Genomic DNA, 16,571 nt, shown 5'->3' on the forward strand with positions numbered 1-16,571 from the left:
TACTACTTCCCAAAGCAACCCCTCCACTTTGGCATTTTTTTTTTTTGATGGTTTTCTTATGTCCAGACTAAATTTCTTTTTTTGCAACCTCTATTCATTACTTGTTTAGCATTCTTGTAGCCTAGCATAATAGGTCTGATCCTTATTCCAAGTGACAACAAGTACTTAGAAAGTTTTCATAGTCTCTCTTTCTTCTTCCCTTCCAATCTTCTCCTTTAAATTAAGTATCTTCAATTCCATCAAAGGCCCTCATCTAGTTGAACTTGAGATTCTTCACCACCCTGGTTGTATACAATGAAAATCAATCAATTGTAATTTTATTTATATTTTGTCCTCCTGCTTGATTGAAGATAGACTGTCATATTTTCATCTTTTTATACTTAGTGCATAGTAGTTCCTTTGATTCAATTCAATTAACAAGCAATTAATAAATACTTGCTCTATACCAGACATTGTGCTAGGGAATTGGAAATTGAGAAATTCAAAACAAACAAGCAGAATATTTGAAACTATTTCTGACCTCAAGAAGTTTACATTTTACTGGTCATAGAAAAACTTAATAAATGCTTGTTGAATGGAATGATTGAAATGGAATCTTGCCTAGCCTTTTCATTTGAAAATTTAGGAAATCGAGGCCTGAAGAACAGAAGAAATTTATTCAGAGTTATTGATTGATTAGAAAGATTGAGCCCAGTGGGAAAAAAAAGGAGAGTTCTTTTCTCTGTCAGTTCGACAGAATTCCCTTCAAATAAAATTCCTGTTTTAAAAAATTAGGCAACTGTCAGATGGAAAATTGACCAATGTACAAGATACCTTAAAAGCACAGAGGTTTAGTCTGCAGCCATTAATGTTCATGGTAGCTAATAAAGCTAAATTTTCTAACCCAACCTCACCTCTTGCTATTCCCACCCATTCTTTTAGCATCTTTCTGTCTAGAAGACAAAGAAAATCTTACAAGAACTGAAATCCCAAGCTGCCTTCCTTCCTCCCCACCCCAACACAAACCCCATTTTCCCTTATTGTTTTCATTCCCTGCTCTCAGCAAGAGAAACTCACTTAAAAGAAAAAGAAAAAGAAAACAATTTTGGTTGGGAGGCAGCTGCTCACAAAGGAAATTTAGTTGTCAAAATGAGGACTGGGGCTTTTCATAACGCTTACTGGAACTAACCAGAAATGCTCAACTTTGTTTTGTCTTCCCAGAGAATATGCTCTTTTATGAATCCAGAGACTCTGAGGGTGGCGAAAGAACTTTGAGCATGAAATTGTGTGACTGGAAATGATTTGTTGCTTTTGTGTTCCCGTGCCAGAGCCTTTCGAGTGATGGGCTTTGCGACAGCGATGGCAGGCTGGTGTCTAGGGGAGGGTTTCCTTGTGCCTGGTGCCTGCTCCTGTGCCACTGAGGCAAGTGTGAGTGGTAAGCAGGGTTGGGAGAAGGAAAGCCACTTCAGAGACAGTGGCGGGTGGAGTTCCCAGCTCAAAGGCTCCCAGAGGACTTTGGAGGTGGCCGATGTTGCAAGCAACCAGAGAGTTGTGGCGGCTGGTGGCTGGTGGATAAAAGCTTGCAGTCAGTTTGAGGATGTGTGAGGGGAAACGCCATAGCAGATTTTTTTTTTTTTCTTTTCATTTAGAATGCCTTAAGAACTGAATTTTCTCAGGCCTTGGGTGTGAGAGAATGAGACATTTGGGCTCAAATGCAGACGATGTGTGTGTTGACTTGATCCTTTGAGGACCAAGTTTGGGGTTCTCTTTTATCTGAATGCCAGGGCTAATTGTTTTAGTTAGATTATATGAGGTCTGTAGCTGTACCTTTTCTACAGCCCCTATGACTATCTAGCATGTTTAATCCTACAGCATTGTTCACTGCAAAGCATCCCTACATTTAGAATCTGAAATCCTTGGTTGAATTTTCCTTCTTTGTCGTTTAATTCCTGTGTGGCTTTGAGCAAACCACTAATCTTCTGCCATAAGGGGTGTGCTGGAACTAGCTTCTCAAGCAGATCTTAAAAGTTCAGTGTGAACATTAGCATCTAGGAAATCAGCAGATATTATAAAGCAGAGATAGATTTACTGTTCTATTGATTGATTAGACTTAATAAAGAGGTGGAGAAAATGTTAATAATGTAAATCAAGTTGAAAAGTAGAGGGTGCACATAGTTCTTCCAACCTTCACTCACCCACCCAAGCTAGTTGTTGAACATTGTACATGGCCCTGGGAAATGAAGGAGCTAAACTGCATGACCTTTAGCTTCTCTCTCTCTCTCCCAGCTCTCATTCCATGACCGTGCCCAGTACTGTACTATCTGTTATTGGAGGTACAGAGAGATGGTCTAATAGGGTATAAGGAGTGATAGACAGGGAGTCCCAACATTGCTACTAGTTCTACTGTGTGATTGTGAACAAATCACTTAATTTCTCTGGGTGTGAGTTTTCTTGTCTTCTATCTCTAATGGTCTATGATTCCAAGCATTGCTTCAAAATAGGAGAGATAGTCTCCTTTGAAGTCAGTGAGAATTTTTGTAAGTTGGACTTTACTGAAGGGAAGAAAGGAGGCCAGGCTTTTTATCACTTCTGTGAACCACATTTTTCTTGGAGAGAAGATGACTATCCAAGAATTGGATTGTTTCTCTAGTGGAAATGTAGTCAAATCTAGGAAAGAAACAATTCTTTTTTTAGTGTTGTGCCTTTTATGTGGTAGAGCTGATTAATACTGTACTTGCTGGCTGAATGGGTCTTGCAATGAAGATGAGCTCTGAAGCTTGGGCTTCTCATGTTTTAGGGTCCCTCTGTGAAAGGGAAATAACTCAAAGTACTTTAGCATATACATGACATAAACCCATGGATTTTTGTTTTGTATTTAATCTCAAATAAGTTTCTCCATCAATAAAGTATTAGTAATCTAGATATTGAAGCTGAAGATATTTTTGTGGAAAAAGCATCTCTAGAATAGTCAATGAAAATCTATCCATCCAGGAAACATATCCTACATTATATATAGTATGGAGAAAATTGAGTGATGTCTAGCGAACACCTGGGTACCAGTGACTGCTAAGTCAGTGTTGCCAAGCAGTCAACAGGTTTCATCTAGGGTCTCCTAGCATTTCTTCCATGAAGCCTCTCATGAAAATCTTAACACCTGTCTCCCCATACTCTTCTCTGTTTTAGACTGTTGGAGTCCAATAATGAAATCATGCCTTTATAACTGGAAGGAATTATACCCATCTTCTAGTTCATCTCTCTCATTTTATGCATAAGGAAACTGATATCAGAGGAGGTAAAGTGACTTGCTCACAATCACACAGTAAATATCATAGTCTAGACTCAAACCCAAGTCCTCTGATTCCAAATTCAGTTCCCATTTCCCATTGCATTAGGTCTGATGTGAAGATTTGCTATGAGAAATGGAGGGAAGAAAAGAAATATCATGATTGGTCTATTTAGAAAGCATCCAGAAGCCTCCAGTGCAACTTTGCTATTTTTCCAATATATCTGTGACCTTAGTAGAATATGTCTAAAACTTTAGGGAAAAATCCCCCTATTTTGAAATTTGGGAAAAAATCTGGGGAATAAATTGTGGCATTTTTGATATTTTCAAGGACTGGTCATGAAATTTTTTATTGAAAACAACACTATTTAGTCAATAATGCCAAAATATAGTCCAATTATCCTCTTACATATTTAGATGAAAACATTATTCTGGCTGACAAACAAGAGTGAGCATGTGTATCTAGTAACATATAGTGTTACCATCCAGATAAGGAGCCCAATTGAATGACACTAACTGTATTTCAATATCTAGGCTAAATTGCTATTGGTCAATCTAACTTTATACTCATCTGTTCAATTTTTACCTAATATTAGACTTCAAACCAGACCTTTTAATTCTACCAAGTCAGGTTAAAGAACTTGGAGATAGGCTTTTGAAACAACTGGGTTCTTAAATTTGTGTTCCCTCCCTAGAGGCAGGAAACAAGATGGGTGTAACCTTGTGTGGCTGGCACGTGAATCTCTTGGAGTCTAAAGAAAAGCAGAATAAAATTCAGAAAGACTGTATGTTGTGTTGCTTTTTCAAAGTTGATGCACATTGGCCAACAAGTAATGGAAGCAGGCGGTTTCCACAGTCCAGAGTAAAATGTGGTCAATGTCCATTAGCACCAATCAATCCAAGGCCTGGATGACTCACTTAAGTCTTCCATCTGACTTCCCTTCCCTTTCCTTTTCATATTATTTGAGTCCCAGTCAACTGAGAGGCAGCAGGTGTTTATTTTAGGCCAGTTCAACTTCAATTCAGTCTTTGGCCAAATGGAATGATCTCCAAATGCCTCTGTTGAACACCCATGTCTTAATACACTGGGATCTTTGTTGCACAGTATCCATTTTATTTTCTGGCTTCACCTCATTTCTGTTTTAAGATTATTCAGCTTCTTGGTAGAAAAATTCTTTTCCACTTGCCACTGGCTGTGCAGTGCCTTTTGGAGTGGTTCAGATCATTTGTGTTGGGATTAATTAACTAATTGCTGATGTCTTGAGGCTAAATTGCATGTTTGCATGTCAGGATGCTATACATAATTAACAATCCCACTCAATAAGGCAACTGGCATTATGAACATGGGTTATGACAGTTGGGGCAAATGTGAATTGGAGGGACTATTTTCATTAAATTATTCATAGGTCATTTGTTTTTCCTGTGTCAGTTATTGTCTTTAACAGAACACATGGATAAGGGAAACTTTGGGAACAGACCAGTTGAAGCTCTGAAACCAGGGCTCCTAACTAGTGGCATAAAATAAAATATTCAAATAATGCTGACTCTTTCCTTTATATTTGTATTCTTCATCTTGTTGGGCAAGTTTTGGGAAAAAAAAGAAAAGAGGTTGGGAGGAAGGAAAAAAGGAGGAAAGGAGGGAAGGAAGGAGAAAAAAGAGAATAAAGGAAAGAAAGAGGGGGAAGAAGGAAGGATGGATGGATGGAAGAAAGAAAAAAGAAACCAAGGAAGGAAGAAAATATGGCGGGAAGGGATATTTATCATTAAAACAGGTAAGCTATATAATCATAAATTTAGATTCAAGGAATCTTAGAAACCATCTAATCCAATTCTGTCATTTTGAAGATGAATAAACTAAGTCTCATAAAGATTAATTTACTCTCTCAAGGACATGCAGGTAAGAAGTGGCAAAGTATGATTAGAATCCAGCTTCTTTGATTTCAAATCCAATGCTCTTTTCATTGAGCCAACTTGTCTTCCACTGGGATAAAAATTGAAAACAAAACTCTGAGTTTGGAGTAAGAGTTTAAATTACAATTCAATTCACTTACTGTTCTTGGGCTTCAATTTCCTACAATGTAAAATAAGAGAGTTGGATTAGAAAACTTTAGAAGTGTCCTCTATCTCTAGACCTATTATCAATCCTGTGATTCCCTTTCTATTCACTACTTTTCTTGTGACCTTGAAAAATTACTCACCATCTTTGGAGCTTAGTTTCCTCCTCTGTAATATGAAGGAGTGAACAAGAGGGCCTCTGAGATCCCTTAATACCAATGGATAAGAGCAGACTGTTTAAGAAGCTTCTGGCCCCTTCCAGTGCCTATAATTCACTTCACATGCATTTATTATTAATGTGGGCCACTTTCAGATCCTTCAGCACCCAGGCCTGTCTCCTACATTAAAACCAGCTGTTCTTTAAGAACTGGGGGCTATAACTGCTCTTTTTGTGATAACAAAGAATTGGAAAGTGAATGGATGCCTATCAATTGGGGCATAATTGAATAAGTGATGGTATATGAAAGTAATGGAATATTATTGTTTTACAAAAATGATGAACAAGATGATTTTAGAAAGGCCTGGAAAGATTTACATGAACTGATGCTGAGTGAAACAAGCAGAGAACTAGGAATATATTGTACACAGAAACTAATGGCAAGATTATATAATGATCAACTCTGACAGTCTTGGTTCTTTTCAGCAGTTCAGCGATCCAAGACAATCCCAATAAACTTTGAATGGAAAACACCATATATATCCAAAGAGAAAACTATGGAGAATGAATGTAAATCAACACACATGCCATGTTCACTTATTTTTTTCTGTTTTTTTTTTTTTTCTCTCCCATGATTTTTCCCTTTTCTTCTGATTTTTCTCACCCAACATGATTCATAAAGAAATATGTATTTAAAAAATAAATGTACATGTATAACCAGAAAAAAAAAAAACAATTTTAAAAAGTAAAAAAGAAAAAAAATAAAGAACTGGGAGCTACTTACTTGGGAGTAGATGTAGGATAAAAGTAGATGTATGGATGGATTTATCATTACATCAATGTGGACACTGTCTACCACTTCTCAGCCTCTTCAATCCATCTTGTCCTATGAAGAAATGAAAGTTCTCTTCTAAGGTCTCTTGGTGGTCTGGAGATGGCCAGGGCTTTCATAGCCCATCCTAAACAAAGTTCAAACTCTCGCAGGTCATGTCAAGCATGAAAGACTTCAGTTATAGGCTGACTATACAGGTTTGTGTATCTGCTAGAAGCAGTCTAAATAAGGACAGGAAGGTTTATCACAAAAAGCCATTAGTGGATGTATGTTTGGCTGTGACCATCAATGAAGACACATAAGCAAATCACTAGAAGGCTCAATGGTGCAGTGGGCAAATATTCTGGATTTCAGGTCAGGAAGTCCTGAGTTTGAATCCTTGCTAGCTCTATGACCCTAGTCAAGCAAGCCCCACAACCTGTTTTAACCTCCTTTTTCTCATCTATAAAATAGAGATAATAATGGCACATATTCATCCCCCATTAGGATTGTTATGAAGAACAAATTAAATAATATGTGTAACATGCATTTTAAACTTTAAAATGATATAATAAATGTTTTTGTTGTTTAGTTCTTTTCAGTCATGTCTGACTCTTCATGACCCCAGATGTTTTGGTTTTTTTTTGCAAAGATACTGGGGTAGTCTGTCATTTCCTTTTCCAGCTCATTTTGAGTATGAATAAACTGAGGCAAATAAGTTTAAGCTGCTTGCCTCAAGTCATACAACCTAGTGAGTGGTTCATGCTGAATTTGAACTTGGGTCTTCTTGACTCTAAGCCCAGTGCTCTACCCACCGCATCACCTAGTTGGTATATATATAAATACTAGTGACTATTATTGTTATCATTAATTATTATTGTTATTGTTATTATTCAAGTTATAAGTGTATTGGAGAATTTAAAAGGAAGTGTTAAAAAAATTAAAAGAGGGAATGAGTCAAGGAAGACTTTTTGGAGAAGGTGGCATTTAAGCTAGAACTCTAAGAAAAAGCAAAGGTTAGAGGATGAAATTTGGAAAGCATTCTAGGCATGGAGGTGTTGGGGGGGGAATATACAAAAGCTCAGAGATGAGAACAGATGAGGAAAAATTGAAGAATGATGAATAATTTGACTAGGAATACCATGTCTGTTCTCTGTATTCATTGGGGATAGAAGACCTACTGGATAAATGCCCCAGGAAAAAAAATCACTAAGGATAGAAATATTTTTTTTTGTTTTTTTTTTTTTTTTTTTTTTTTTTTGTTTTGTTTTGTTTTAGGCTGGGGTTAAGTGACTTGCCCAGGGTCACACAGCTAGGAAGTGTTAAGTGTCTGAGATCTAAGGATAGAAATATTAAGGACATAAAGCTCTGTTCTATGTGGGTGCCTAATGAGTGTATATCTGGAATTGGGCAAGGCAGATAACTCTAATGGGAAGTAACATAAGAAGCAAATCAACTTCAACGAGAAATGGTGGAATTATTTTTTCAGCTGCATGTCTAGGTACTATTCAAAGGGAAAGATGTGTATTGAGAAATAGAGTCACCGGGTTATTTGGTCTCTGTGTCTCTGGAACCGTATGTTGTAGTTGTTGGCTAGCTGTCTGGCAGATATAAACATTTAAAAGTGGATATAGTTTGGCACATATTCATTATGTAAATAACTGTCAACTCTTTCATTTTGAAAAGGGCTGCTTCCTGTGTGCTTTGTATAAGTTTAGAAAATGAATATTGGCCATGTACGTGGAAGACCTTGTCAACTCAGATCATTAGAGTTTGGCGGTCAAAAAAACCTCTCAGATTTGAATGTTTAGAGCTTGGATAAGGTTTCAAAGCTGTGACTGAAAGTGGGTGAACAAGGATGAAGAACTAAAGTCAATGTACCTATTCTCCATCTCCCCTATAGTAAATGCCTTGAAGAGAAGCTGGGCATAGTGGATAGCAAAGTGGCTTTGGAGTCAGGTAAATCAGGTTCAAATCCTTCCTCTGACATATATATGTGTGTGTGTGTGTGTGTGTGTGTGTGTGTGTGTGTATGTATATAGGCTTTGTGTCCTAGATAAACGATTTATTTAATGTTTCAATGCCACATGCAAGACTTTAATTTGCAGAATAGATTATAGCCTTCATAGGTAGAAGGAGTTTCCACAGGAGTAATTTCCTTCTACCAATGAATTCAGAAGTCAGGCTGTGAATCATCCACTACTACAAAAAAAAAAAAAAAAAAAAAAAAAAAAAAAAGAAGAAATGAAATTTTGAGTATATATATATATATATATATATATATATATATATATATATATATATATATATACGTAGATGCATCCATTCACTCATCAAACATTTTTTAACGCTTACTCTGTGTGTAGAAGGACATTGGATGGCACAATAGATAGAATATAGAACTTGGAATCAGGAGTACCTGAGTTCAAATACATTTTCAAACACTAACTGTATTACCCTGGGCAAGACACCTTCTTTGACTCAGTTTCTTCATTGTAAAATGATTTTGGAAAGGAAATAGCAAACCAATCCTTTGTCAAGAACAGGTCACAAAAGATTGCACATGACTGAAACTACTGAACAACAGAAGTATGTTGTTCTCTCATTCTGGGCTTTGAGACACAAAGATTGTTAATTTAATTAGAAGGTCATCTCAGAAGGTGGCGCAGTGGATAGAGCACCAGCCCTGAAGTCAGGAGGACCTGAGTTCAAATTTGATCTCAGACACTTAACACTTCCTACCTGTGTGACTCTGGGCAAGTCAGTTAATCCCAATTGCCTCAGCAAAACAAAACAAAACAAAACAATCCCAAAACATGAATTCAGCTGAGGAAGAAGAGGAGCAAAGCCTTTTGCATAATTGCAGGTACAAAGATCTGAAAGTAGGAAGTAGCAATATATATACTCCTAAGATAAACAGAGGTATAGTTTGGTTAGATTATAAAGAGGAGTAATATGAACATATTGGAAATTAATAAAAGATTAGAAAGATAGACAAGTTGCCTGCTTGTGAAGGACCTTAAATACTAGACAAAATTTAGCCAAATGATTTTTTTTTTAAGTTAAAAGTTCTAAAGCATCTCTGTCACCTACTAAAGAGATCATCATCCTGTCCCTTTTTCCTTCAATATGAATTGTAGCAGTACAATTTGTTAAGATACAGCATTAAAGTAGGAGATTTAGCTGCTTTGCCCAGGGTCACACAGCCAGGAAGTGTTAAGTGTCTGAGATTAGATTTGAACTCGGGTCCTTCTGAATTCAGGGCTGGTGCTCTATCCACTGCGCCCCCTAGCTGCCCCAGGTAGAGGTTATCGTTGAAGAGAAACAGATGATCAAATCTGTTTTATTACCAAAAAAAAAAAAAAAAAAAAGCCAAACAAGTATTTTCAATACATATAATTTCCACATTCAGTATTTTTGAAAGAAAAATATTATCAGAATTAAAACATTTTCATAGAATCCCTATTCATATCATATACTATATATCGCAGTATAATTTAGAGTGGATTAGACTGGTAGGCTTTAAAGTCTCATCTGATGTTAACATTCTATATGCATTCTATATTCTATGTTCCCTTCCAGCTCCAACATTCTGCATTCTAAAATCTTCAATTGTGACATTCTATATTCTATTGGGCTTTCTACTCTGATTAGGTCTGGTTTCCTTGTTTGTTATAGTAATAGCAGCAGCTCATGTTTCTGTAGCATATTGAGGTTTATAAAGCATTTTCTTTTTTTTTTTTTTAATTGAAGCTTTTTATTTTCAAAATATATGCAAGGATAAAATTTTCAACATTAACCCTTGCAAAACCTTGTGTTCCAATTTTCCCCCCTCTTCTCCCCACCTCTTCCCTGAGATGGCAAGTAATCCAATATATATGCTAAATATGGTAAAATATATATAACTGCAATATAAGTATACATATTTATACAATTACCTTGCTGCACAAGAAAAATCAGATCAAAAAGGAAAAAAAAAAAAAGAAAACAAAATTCAAGCAAGCAACAATAAAAGAAGTGAAAATGCTATGTTGTGATCTACACTCAGTTCCTACAGTCCTCTCTGGGTATAGATGGCTCTCATCATCACAAGGTCAATGGAACCAGCCTGAATCATCTCATTATTGAGAAGAGCCATGTCCATCAGAATTGATCATTGAATAATCTTGTTATTGTCATATAATAATCCCCTGGTGCTGCTCTTTTCACTTAGCATCAGTTCATGTAAGTCTCTCCAGACCTCTCTGAATCATATTTTCTTGTAGTCATTTCTTATAGAACAATAATATTCCATAATGTTCATATATCATAACTTACTTAACCATTCTCCAGTTGATGGGCACATACTCAGTTTCCAGTTTCTTGCCACTACAAAAAGGACTGCCACAAACATTTTTTGCACATGTGGGTCCCTTTCCTTCCTTTAAAGCATTTTCTTCACAATAACCCTATGTAGCAAGTAGTGCAAATATGATTATCATCCCCATTTTATAGATTAGGAAACTGAGGTTCAAACAGTGAAACTATTTGGCCATATTTACACAGCTAGTTAAGTCCCAAGAAGAGACTTCAAATATGAGTCCAAAGTCAGCATTCTTTCCACTGCAGTGCTGGAACTTCTTTAGGCACAAAGAATTCCCATTTTGGACAGAGAAATATCAAGCTGTTCATCTGTGATGCTTTCAATACACCAGCTTTACCAAAATACACAGGTCCTGTTTAACAATATGGTTTAAATGAGGTTGAATCCCAACTGGCATTGTTTACATTTCTGGCAGAATATTTTGGTCACATAACCAGGTGCACATGGATTCTTGGTAACAATCACAAATTCTAAGTGGGCATGAAAACCCAACATATGGTTGGCTGAGGATGGATAGCCTTTATGGTATACATTTAGTCATCAGTGTTTACATTCTATTTTTATTGAAATCTCATCAAAATAAAAACCAAACCAGTTGCTACAAAGTCTTCTCTGATTTGTGAGATGTTCATTAAATGTTACTTAGTGTCAGAAAGGCTATGAAATAGCTGAAGAGTCAGTGCTCAAGTCTGTCCAGAGCAGGCAAAATCCTCTACTGGCAAGGAACGAGTTAGGTAGGAACCCAATCTCCGTCAATGTAACCCAGGGACCTCTTTGAAGTAATACAATTTGACTCATACTAATTCGTGAGTCTAAGTAATGAACTCATAGTCAGCTGGTAAATATGGTTTAAAATATGGCTTTTCAAAACAGCTTTTCTTTAGACATAAATGTTGTATTAACTCTCTCTTGACAATAAATGTAAGTGAGAATGGCACTATAATCTCCAAAGAAATGAATTTTTAGCTTCTGTAATATTGTTGCTAATTCTTTGCCTTGAAATTGTGCCTACCGAAAAAAAGCAACATAACATTAAATGATGGTTTACCATGAAATTAAGTAACAACTTTTTTTTTGTCTGTTTTGGGGTCAATGGTATTTTCCGGATCATTGCTTAATAGTCCCAGTCATGTCTCATAGTATGAACTCAATTGGAGCTTTCTTGGCAAAGATACAGGAGTGATTTGCCATTTCCTTTTTCAGCTCATTTTATAGATGAGGAAACTGAGGTTCACCCAGCTAGTGTCTAAAGGCCAGATTAGAATTCAGATCTTCCTGACTCCAGGCAGGTTCTCTATTCACTGAACTATCCTACTTCTCCTTTATCTATATTCTGAGATCCCTCTTAAAGTTAAATACATTTTGCATTCTAAGGGTCCTTCTAATTCAGATAGTTCTCTCAATAGTTCTCTCTTGTGGACTTGCTAATGCTTATATCACCATTTAGCAGATTCTTAAAGAATGTGAAATAAGTCAGATGGGGGAATTTTGTTCTACTGAGTCTTTTCAGTTGGTGACACTCCAGTGAATTGGTTGGGAATAGGTGGGGCAGAGTTTGGGAAGAGGAAGGTTTTTTTTCTCCGAACCTTCCCATCTGTCCAATCTCTTATATTCCCAATCCCCGCCCTCTCCACCCCCACCAAATAAACACCTGTAATCTTCCCATCCTCTTCACCAAGATTCTAACCAATTCCAATCTTTTGCTATATATGAATAGACAAAAGAGGGATAAGGAAGTCCTGTGTGCTGGGAAAGTTAAGATATTTTCAGTGACACAATGCTTCAGAACATACCATCCCAAGGGAAAGAGAAAAGCAGTTTGGGTTCTTTCCCTCAGACCTGGCATGTAATTTATAAACTATAGAATCTCCACATAATATATGTTGTTCCACAATTTTCCTTAGATGAATTAGACTCAAACTATTACACGGGGGGGGGGGGGGGGGTCTATGTAATGCTTAAGATAGATAATTTTGCTTGTCCTAAAAGACTTTTCATTATTAGTTGGGTTTAAAATGTCATGTATTTCTGACCTAAGGAACAGGAAGTCAATATCTTTGGCTGCTAAGTAGTTAAAATGTACTTACACGGAAGGGCAGGACCTTCAGTGATTGCCTCTGAAAAAGATCTTATTTTCACTGTGTGTGTGTGTGTGTGTGTGTGTGTGTTCTCAGTGCATGTGTGTATATATGTATATATTCATATATATTTACATGTGTATATGGTTCCTCATTTTTATTGTCGAACTTCATCTGGTGCAAAGGTTTCAACTAAAGAGGTAATTTAGAGTATTGTGGCATTTCCTTTCTTAATTAATCCCAACTGTTGCCTTCGTAGGACAGAAAGCATCCGTATTTGATGAGGACATTATGGCTTCATCACTGTGGCGATGGGCTCTTCCTGCCGAGTCTGTAAACACCAGACAAGCCGCAGAGTTCAGGAAGGCTTCGTGTTCTGGTTTGAATTAGGCCCCAGACTCGGGGAGCACCCAGCTGTGCCTTCCTGTAACGTCTGTCAGTCTTCCAAAGCTTGTTAACATGCTAATATAAAAGGAAATAGGACGGACTTCAAGGAATTTACAACTGGTCTTAAACTTCAAAGACCAAAGCTACATCTATTCAATACACACACAAAACCAATCCATGTCCTCTCCTACTCTTCGTCAACCCCCCAAAAAATCTAATAAAAGTACTGTTAGCATACCAAGGACAGATCTGTATGTTTTGTACATTATAGCCATAATCTATGATGTCACATACCCAGTTGCAACACCAGTTTTTGTGCATTGTGAAATAGGGTGCAAAATCAGTTTGACTGATGGAAGACAAGATAAATATTTCTCCAGCCCTTGGGAGTAAGCCATTGACCCCGACTCTTCTTTCTTTGTTTCTTTCTTTCTTTCTTTTTTTTTTTTTAAAGAAAAGCAAATCTATCCTTTAAGCCTCTTTCTGGAGGTGGGTTGGGTAGGATGGGTGGACCTGAGTACCTTTGCCTGTCCTGTTGCCCTGCCAACATGACATCCTGCTTCTTCAGACAAGGTGGAACACATTCTATTGATTCTGCTGAAGGGGGATTGCAGGGAAGGCAAATGGGAGAGGCCAGGACAGGAATGGTGATTCATTTTCTGAGTCGGTCTCTTGGTGATTTTCACAACAAATATAAAATCGTATCTCTCTCTCTCTTTTTTTTTTTTTTTTTTTTAAAGGTATAATCAAGGAGGGTGAACATCAGCTAAAACCAGCTTTATCTCAGCTGGGTTGGGTGTGGATACCAAAGCCCAGTTAAAAGGTTCTCATTAACCTCCTATTAACATTCTCAAGTTGGAATGTGAATAATTCAAAGGAAGAAAAATGAAAGTCCCCATTCATAACTTGTTTAATAGTTTTTGCTCTGGACTCATTCATTCAAAGAGCTTTAATGAATGCATACTCTGGGTGTGCATAGTACTATGATCTGGTTCCCCTGCATCACTGGAATACTTGCTTCCACTTGATCTCTAGTTGTTCACAAGTGTACATGAAAGAACAGGTCTCCTCTGTTGGCGTAGCAAAGGGTTTGTTCTTCAGTGGTAGGGGTGCTATCATTTGATTTAACACCTACTGTGTTACTAACAAAGTTACTTATTTCATTTATTCATTCATTTATTCATTCATCTATTTTATTGAAACTGCACTGGAGTAGACTGGCCTTATGAATCCCTTTTATCTTCCTAAATAGATTGTAAGGTACATTGTGTATACATATGTCAAAATGACATGGTGTGATGGAAAGAATAAATGGAAACATGGTTTCTGGTCAGGACTTTGATCCTTAACAGCGATCTTCCTCTCAAATTTCCTCCTTATAAAAGTAGAAGATTGAATTAGGTGGTCTTTTTAAGGTCTCTTCCAGCTCAGACATTCTATGTCCTAAGGTCCTTTCTAGATCTGATAGACTATATCAACTCATCTCTCATTTACATGTTGTCTCCCTTATTAAGATTGTAAACTTCTTGAGGGCAGGAACTATTTTTTGCCTCTTTATGTATCCCTGGTGCTTAGTACACAGTACTTGGCATAAAATAGCACCTGGCATAAATGTTGATTGACTGATTGATTGATGATATGTTCTATATCCTAAGGTCCTATTTAATTCTGACATTCTATGTTCTATCATTCATTTCAGCTCTGATATACTGTTGTTTAAAATTCTTTCCAGCTCTGACATTCTGTGTTCTCTGTTCTAAAACTCCTTCCAGTTCCCATATTCTATTTTCTAAAGCTTCTCTAGCTTTAGCACTCTATATATTGCAGGTTTTTGTCTGCCTCTAGAATTTTACATTCTAAGGTTCCATCCAACACTACTTCTCTTTCATTCTATCAATTAATTAAGAATAAGCAGGAAAAGCTAGTCTGGGTTACAATTCTAAAATTAGGATCAAGGTATGAAAACTCTGACTTGTCCTTTTGTCTTTAAGAAAGGTTGCCCTTGACTTTTGGAAGAGCCACGCAAGTCCCTCCCTGCTGTTGTAGATGACTCAGGTGCTTGTTGAGGATTTAGCGTAGGAAGATATTTTGCCTCTTGTTATGTGCATCCAAAACCATGCCTGTGGAAAGCACAGAACGTTTTAGTTCTTTTAGGTCAGCCAGGGCTTACTTATTTGGTCAAACTATGGACCAGGGATCCAGAAACAGTGGTTCTGCCATTTGTTCCCTTCAATTTATTGAGAGTCACATCAACAGGGCCTTGTATTAGTCTACGTTATGTTTCATTCTAAATGGAAAAATGACAAAGCCTCTTATAAACTGAGCTGTTATTCACACTGTTCTTTCTCTGACAGGCTGTTAGAGAAGTTGGGAGAATAGGTGCTACTGTTATACTTTTGTTATTCGGTGCTAATTAGAACAAACCTAAGCAGCAGAATTAGAAATGGTTTCCAAAGAGGATTTATTGTTTGAATGGGAATGAAGCAAACTCTTAATATAATCCCACTGAAAGAACCCTAGAATTGAAGGTGAGACATGTCATGTCAGATTTTATATTAAGTTTTCTAAAAAGGTAAATGCAATGAAACCACTGGTATGACTATCTTAAAAACATGGAAAAAAGAGAAGCCAAAGTCTGTGGAGGTTTTTTGTTATTATTTGTGCCTGTTAAAGGACTGGGAAGTAAACACATATTACCTTTTCTGTGGCTATAAGCTTGTGACAAAGACAATATATGAGAAATGCCTGGGAATGTCTAAAGCTGGTTTTTGATTAATTGGATCACGTATCTTATTGCATCCAAAGAACTGACTTTAAGAGACAGAGGGAATGGCACCTTTACTTTCCCAACTGGATTGTGAGCTTCTCAGGATAGGGACAGTGTCTTTATAGCCACCAGGATATCTGATGGGCTATGTACTTAAAGTAAATGCTTAGGTCATATGCACATGGAAACTTGCTGTCTTTCTCATTCTTTCCAAAATCTCTCTCTCTCTCTCTCTCTCTCTCTCTCTCTCTCTCTCTCTCTCTCTCTCTCTCTTTGTATATATATATATATATATATATATATATATATATATATATATATAAATGTACAAATGTGTGTAGGAATATGGGTATATGGGTTTATGTATATATAGAGAGACAATGAGATGGGAGTCAGGAAGACCTGAATTTGAAGCCTACTTTGGCTATGTGATTCTTAGAAAGTCACTTCACTTCCAGTCTAATCAGTTTTCTTAACTGTTAAATGGGGTAATAATACACCTACTTCCCAGGGCTTTTAAGGCTTGTAAAGATAATCAAATGAGATAATATATGTAAAGACTTTGCAAAGCATAAAGCACTATATAATTGTTAGATGCTATTATATATGTCTATATGTATTTATTGATGTTGCATTTGTTAGACGTAGGTGATTGACAGTTTATTTTCTTGTCATTAGTTTCCCCCCAGCC

The sequence above is a fragment of the Sminthopsis crassicaudata genome, chromosome 2 (assembly GCF_048593235.1).
Source record: "Sminthopsis crassicaudata isolate SCR6 chromosome 2, ASM4859323v1, whole genome shotgun sequence".
In the NCBI taxonomy this organism is placed as follows: domain Eukaryota; kingdom Metazoa; phylum Chordata; class Mammalia; order Dasyuromorphia; family Dasyuridae; genus Sminthopsis; species Sminthopsis crassicaudata.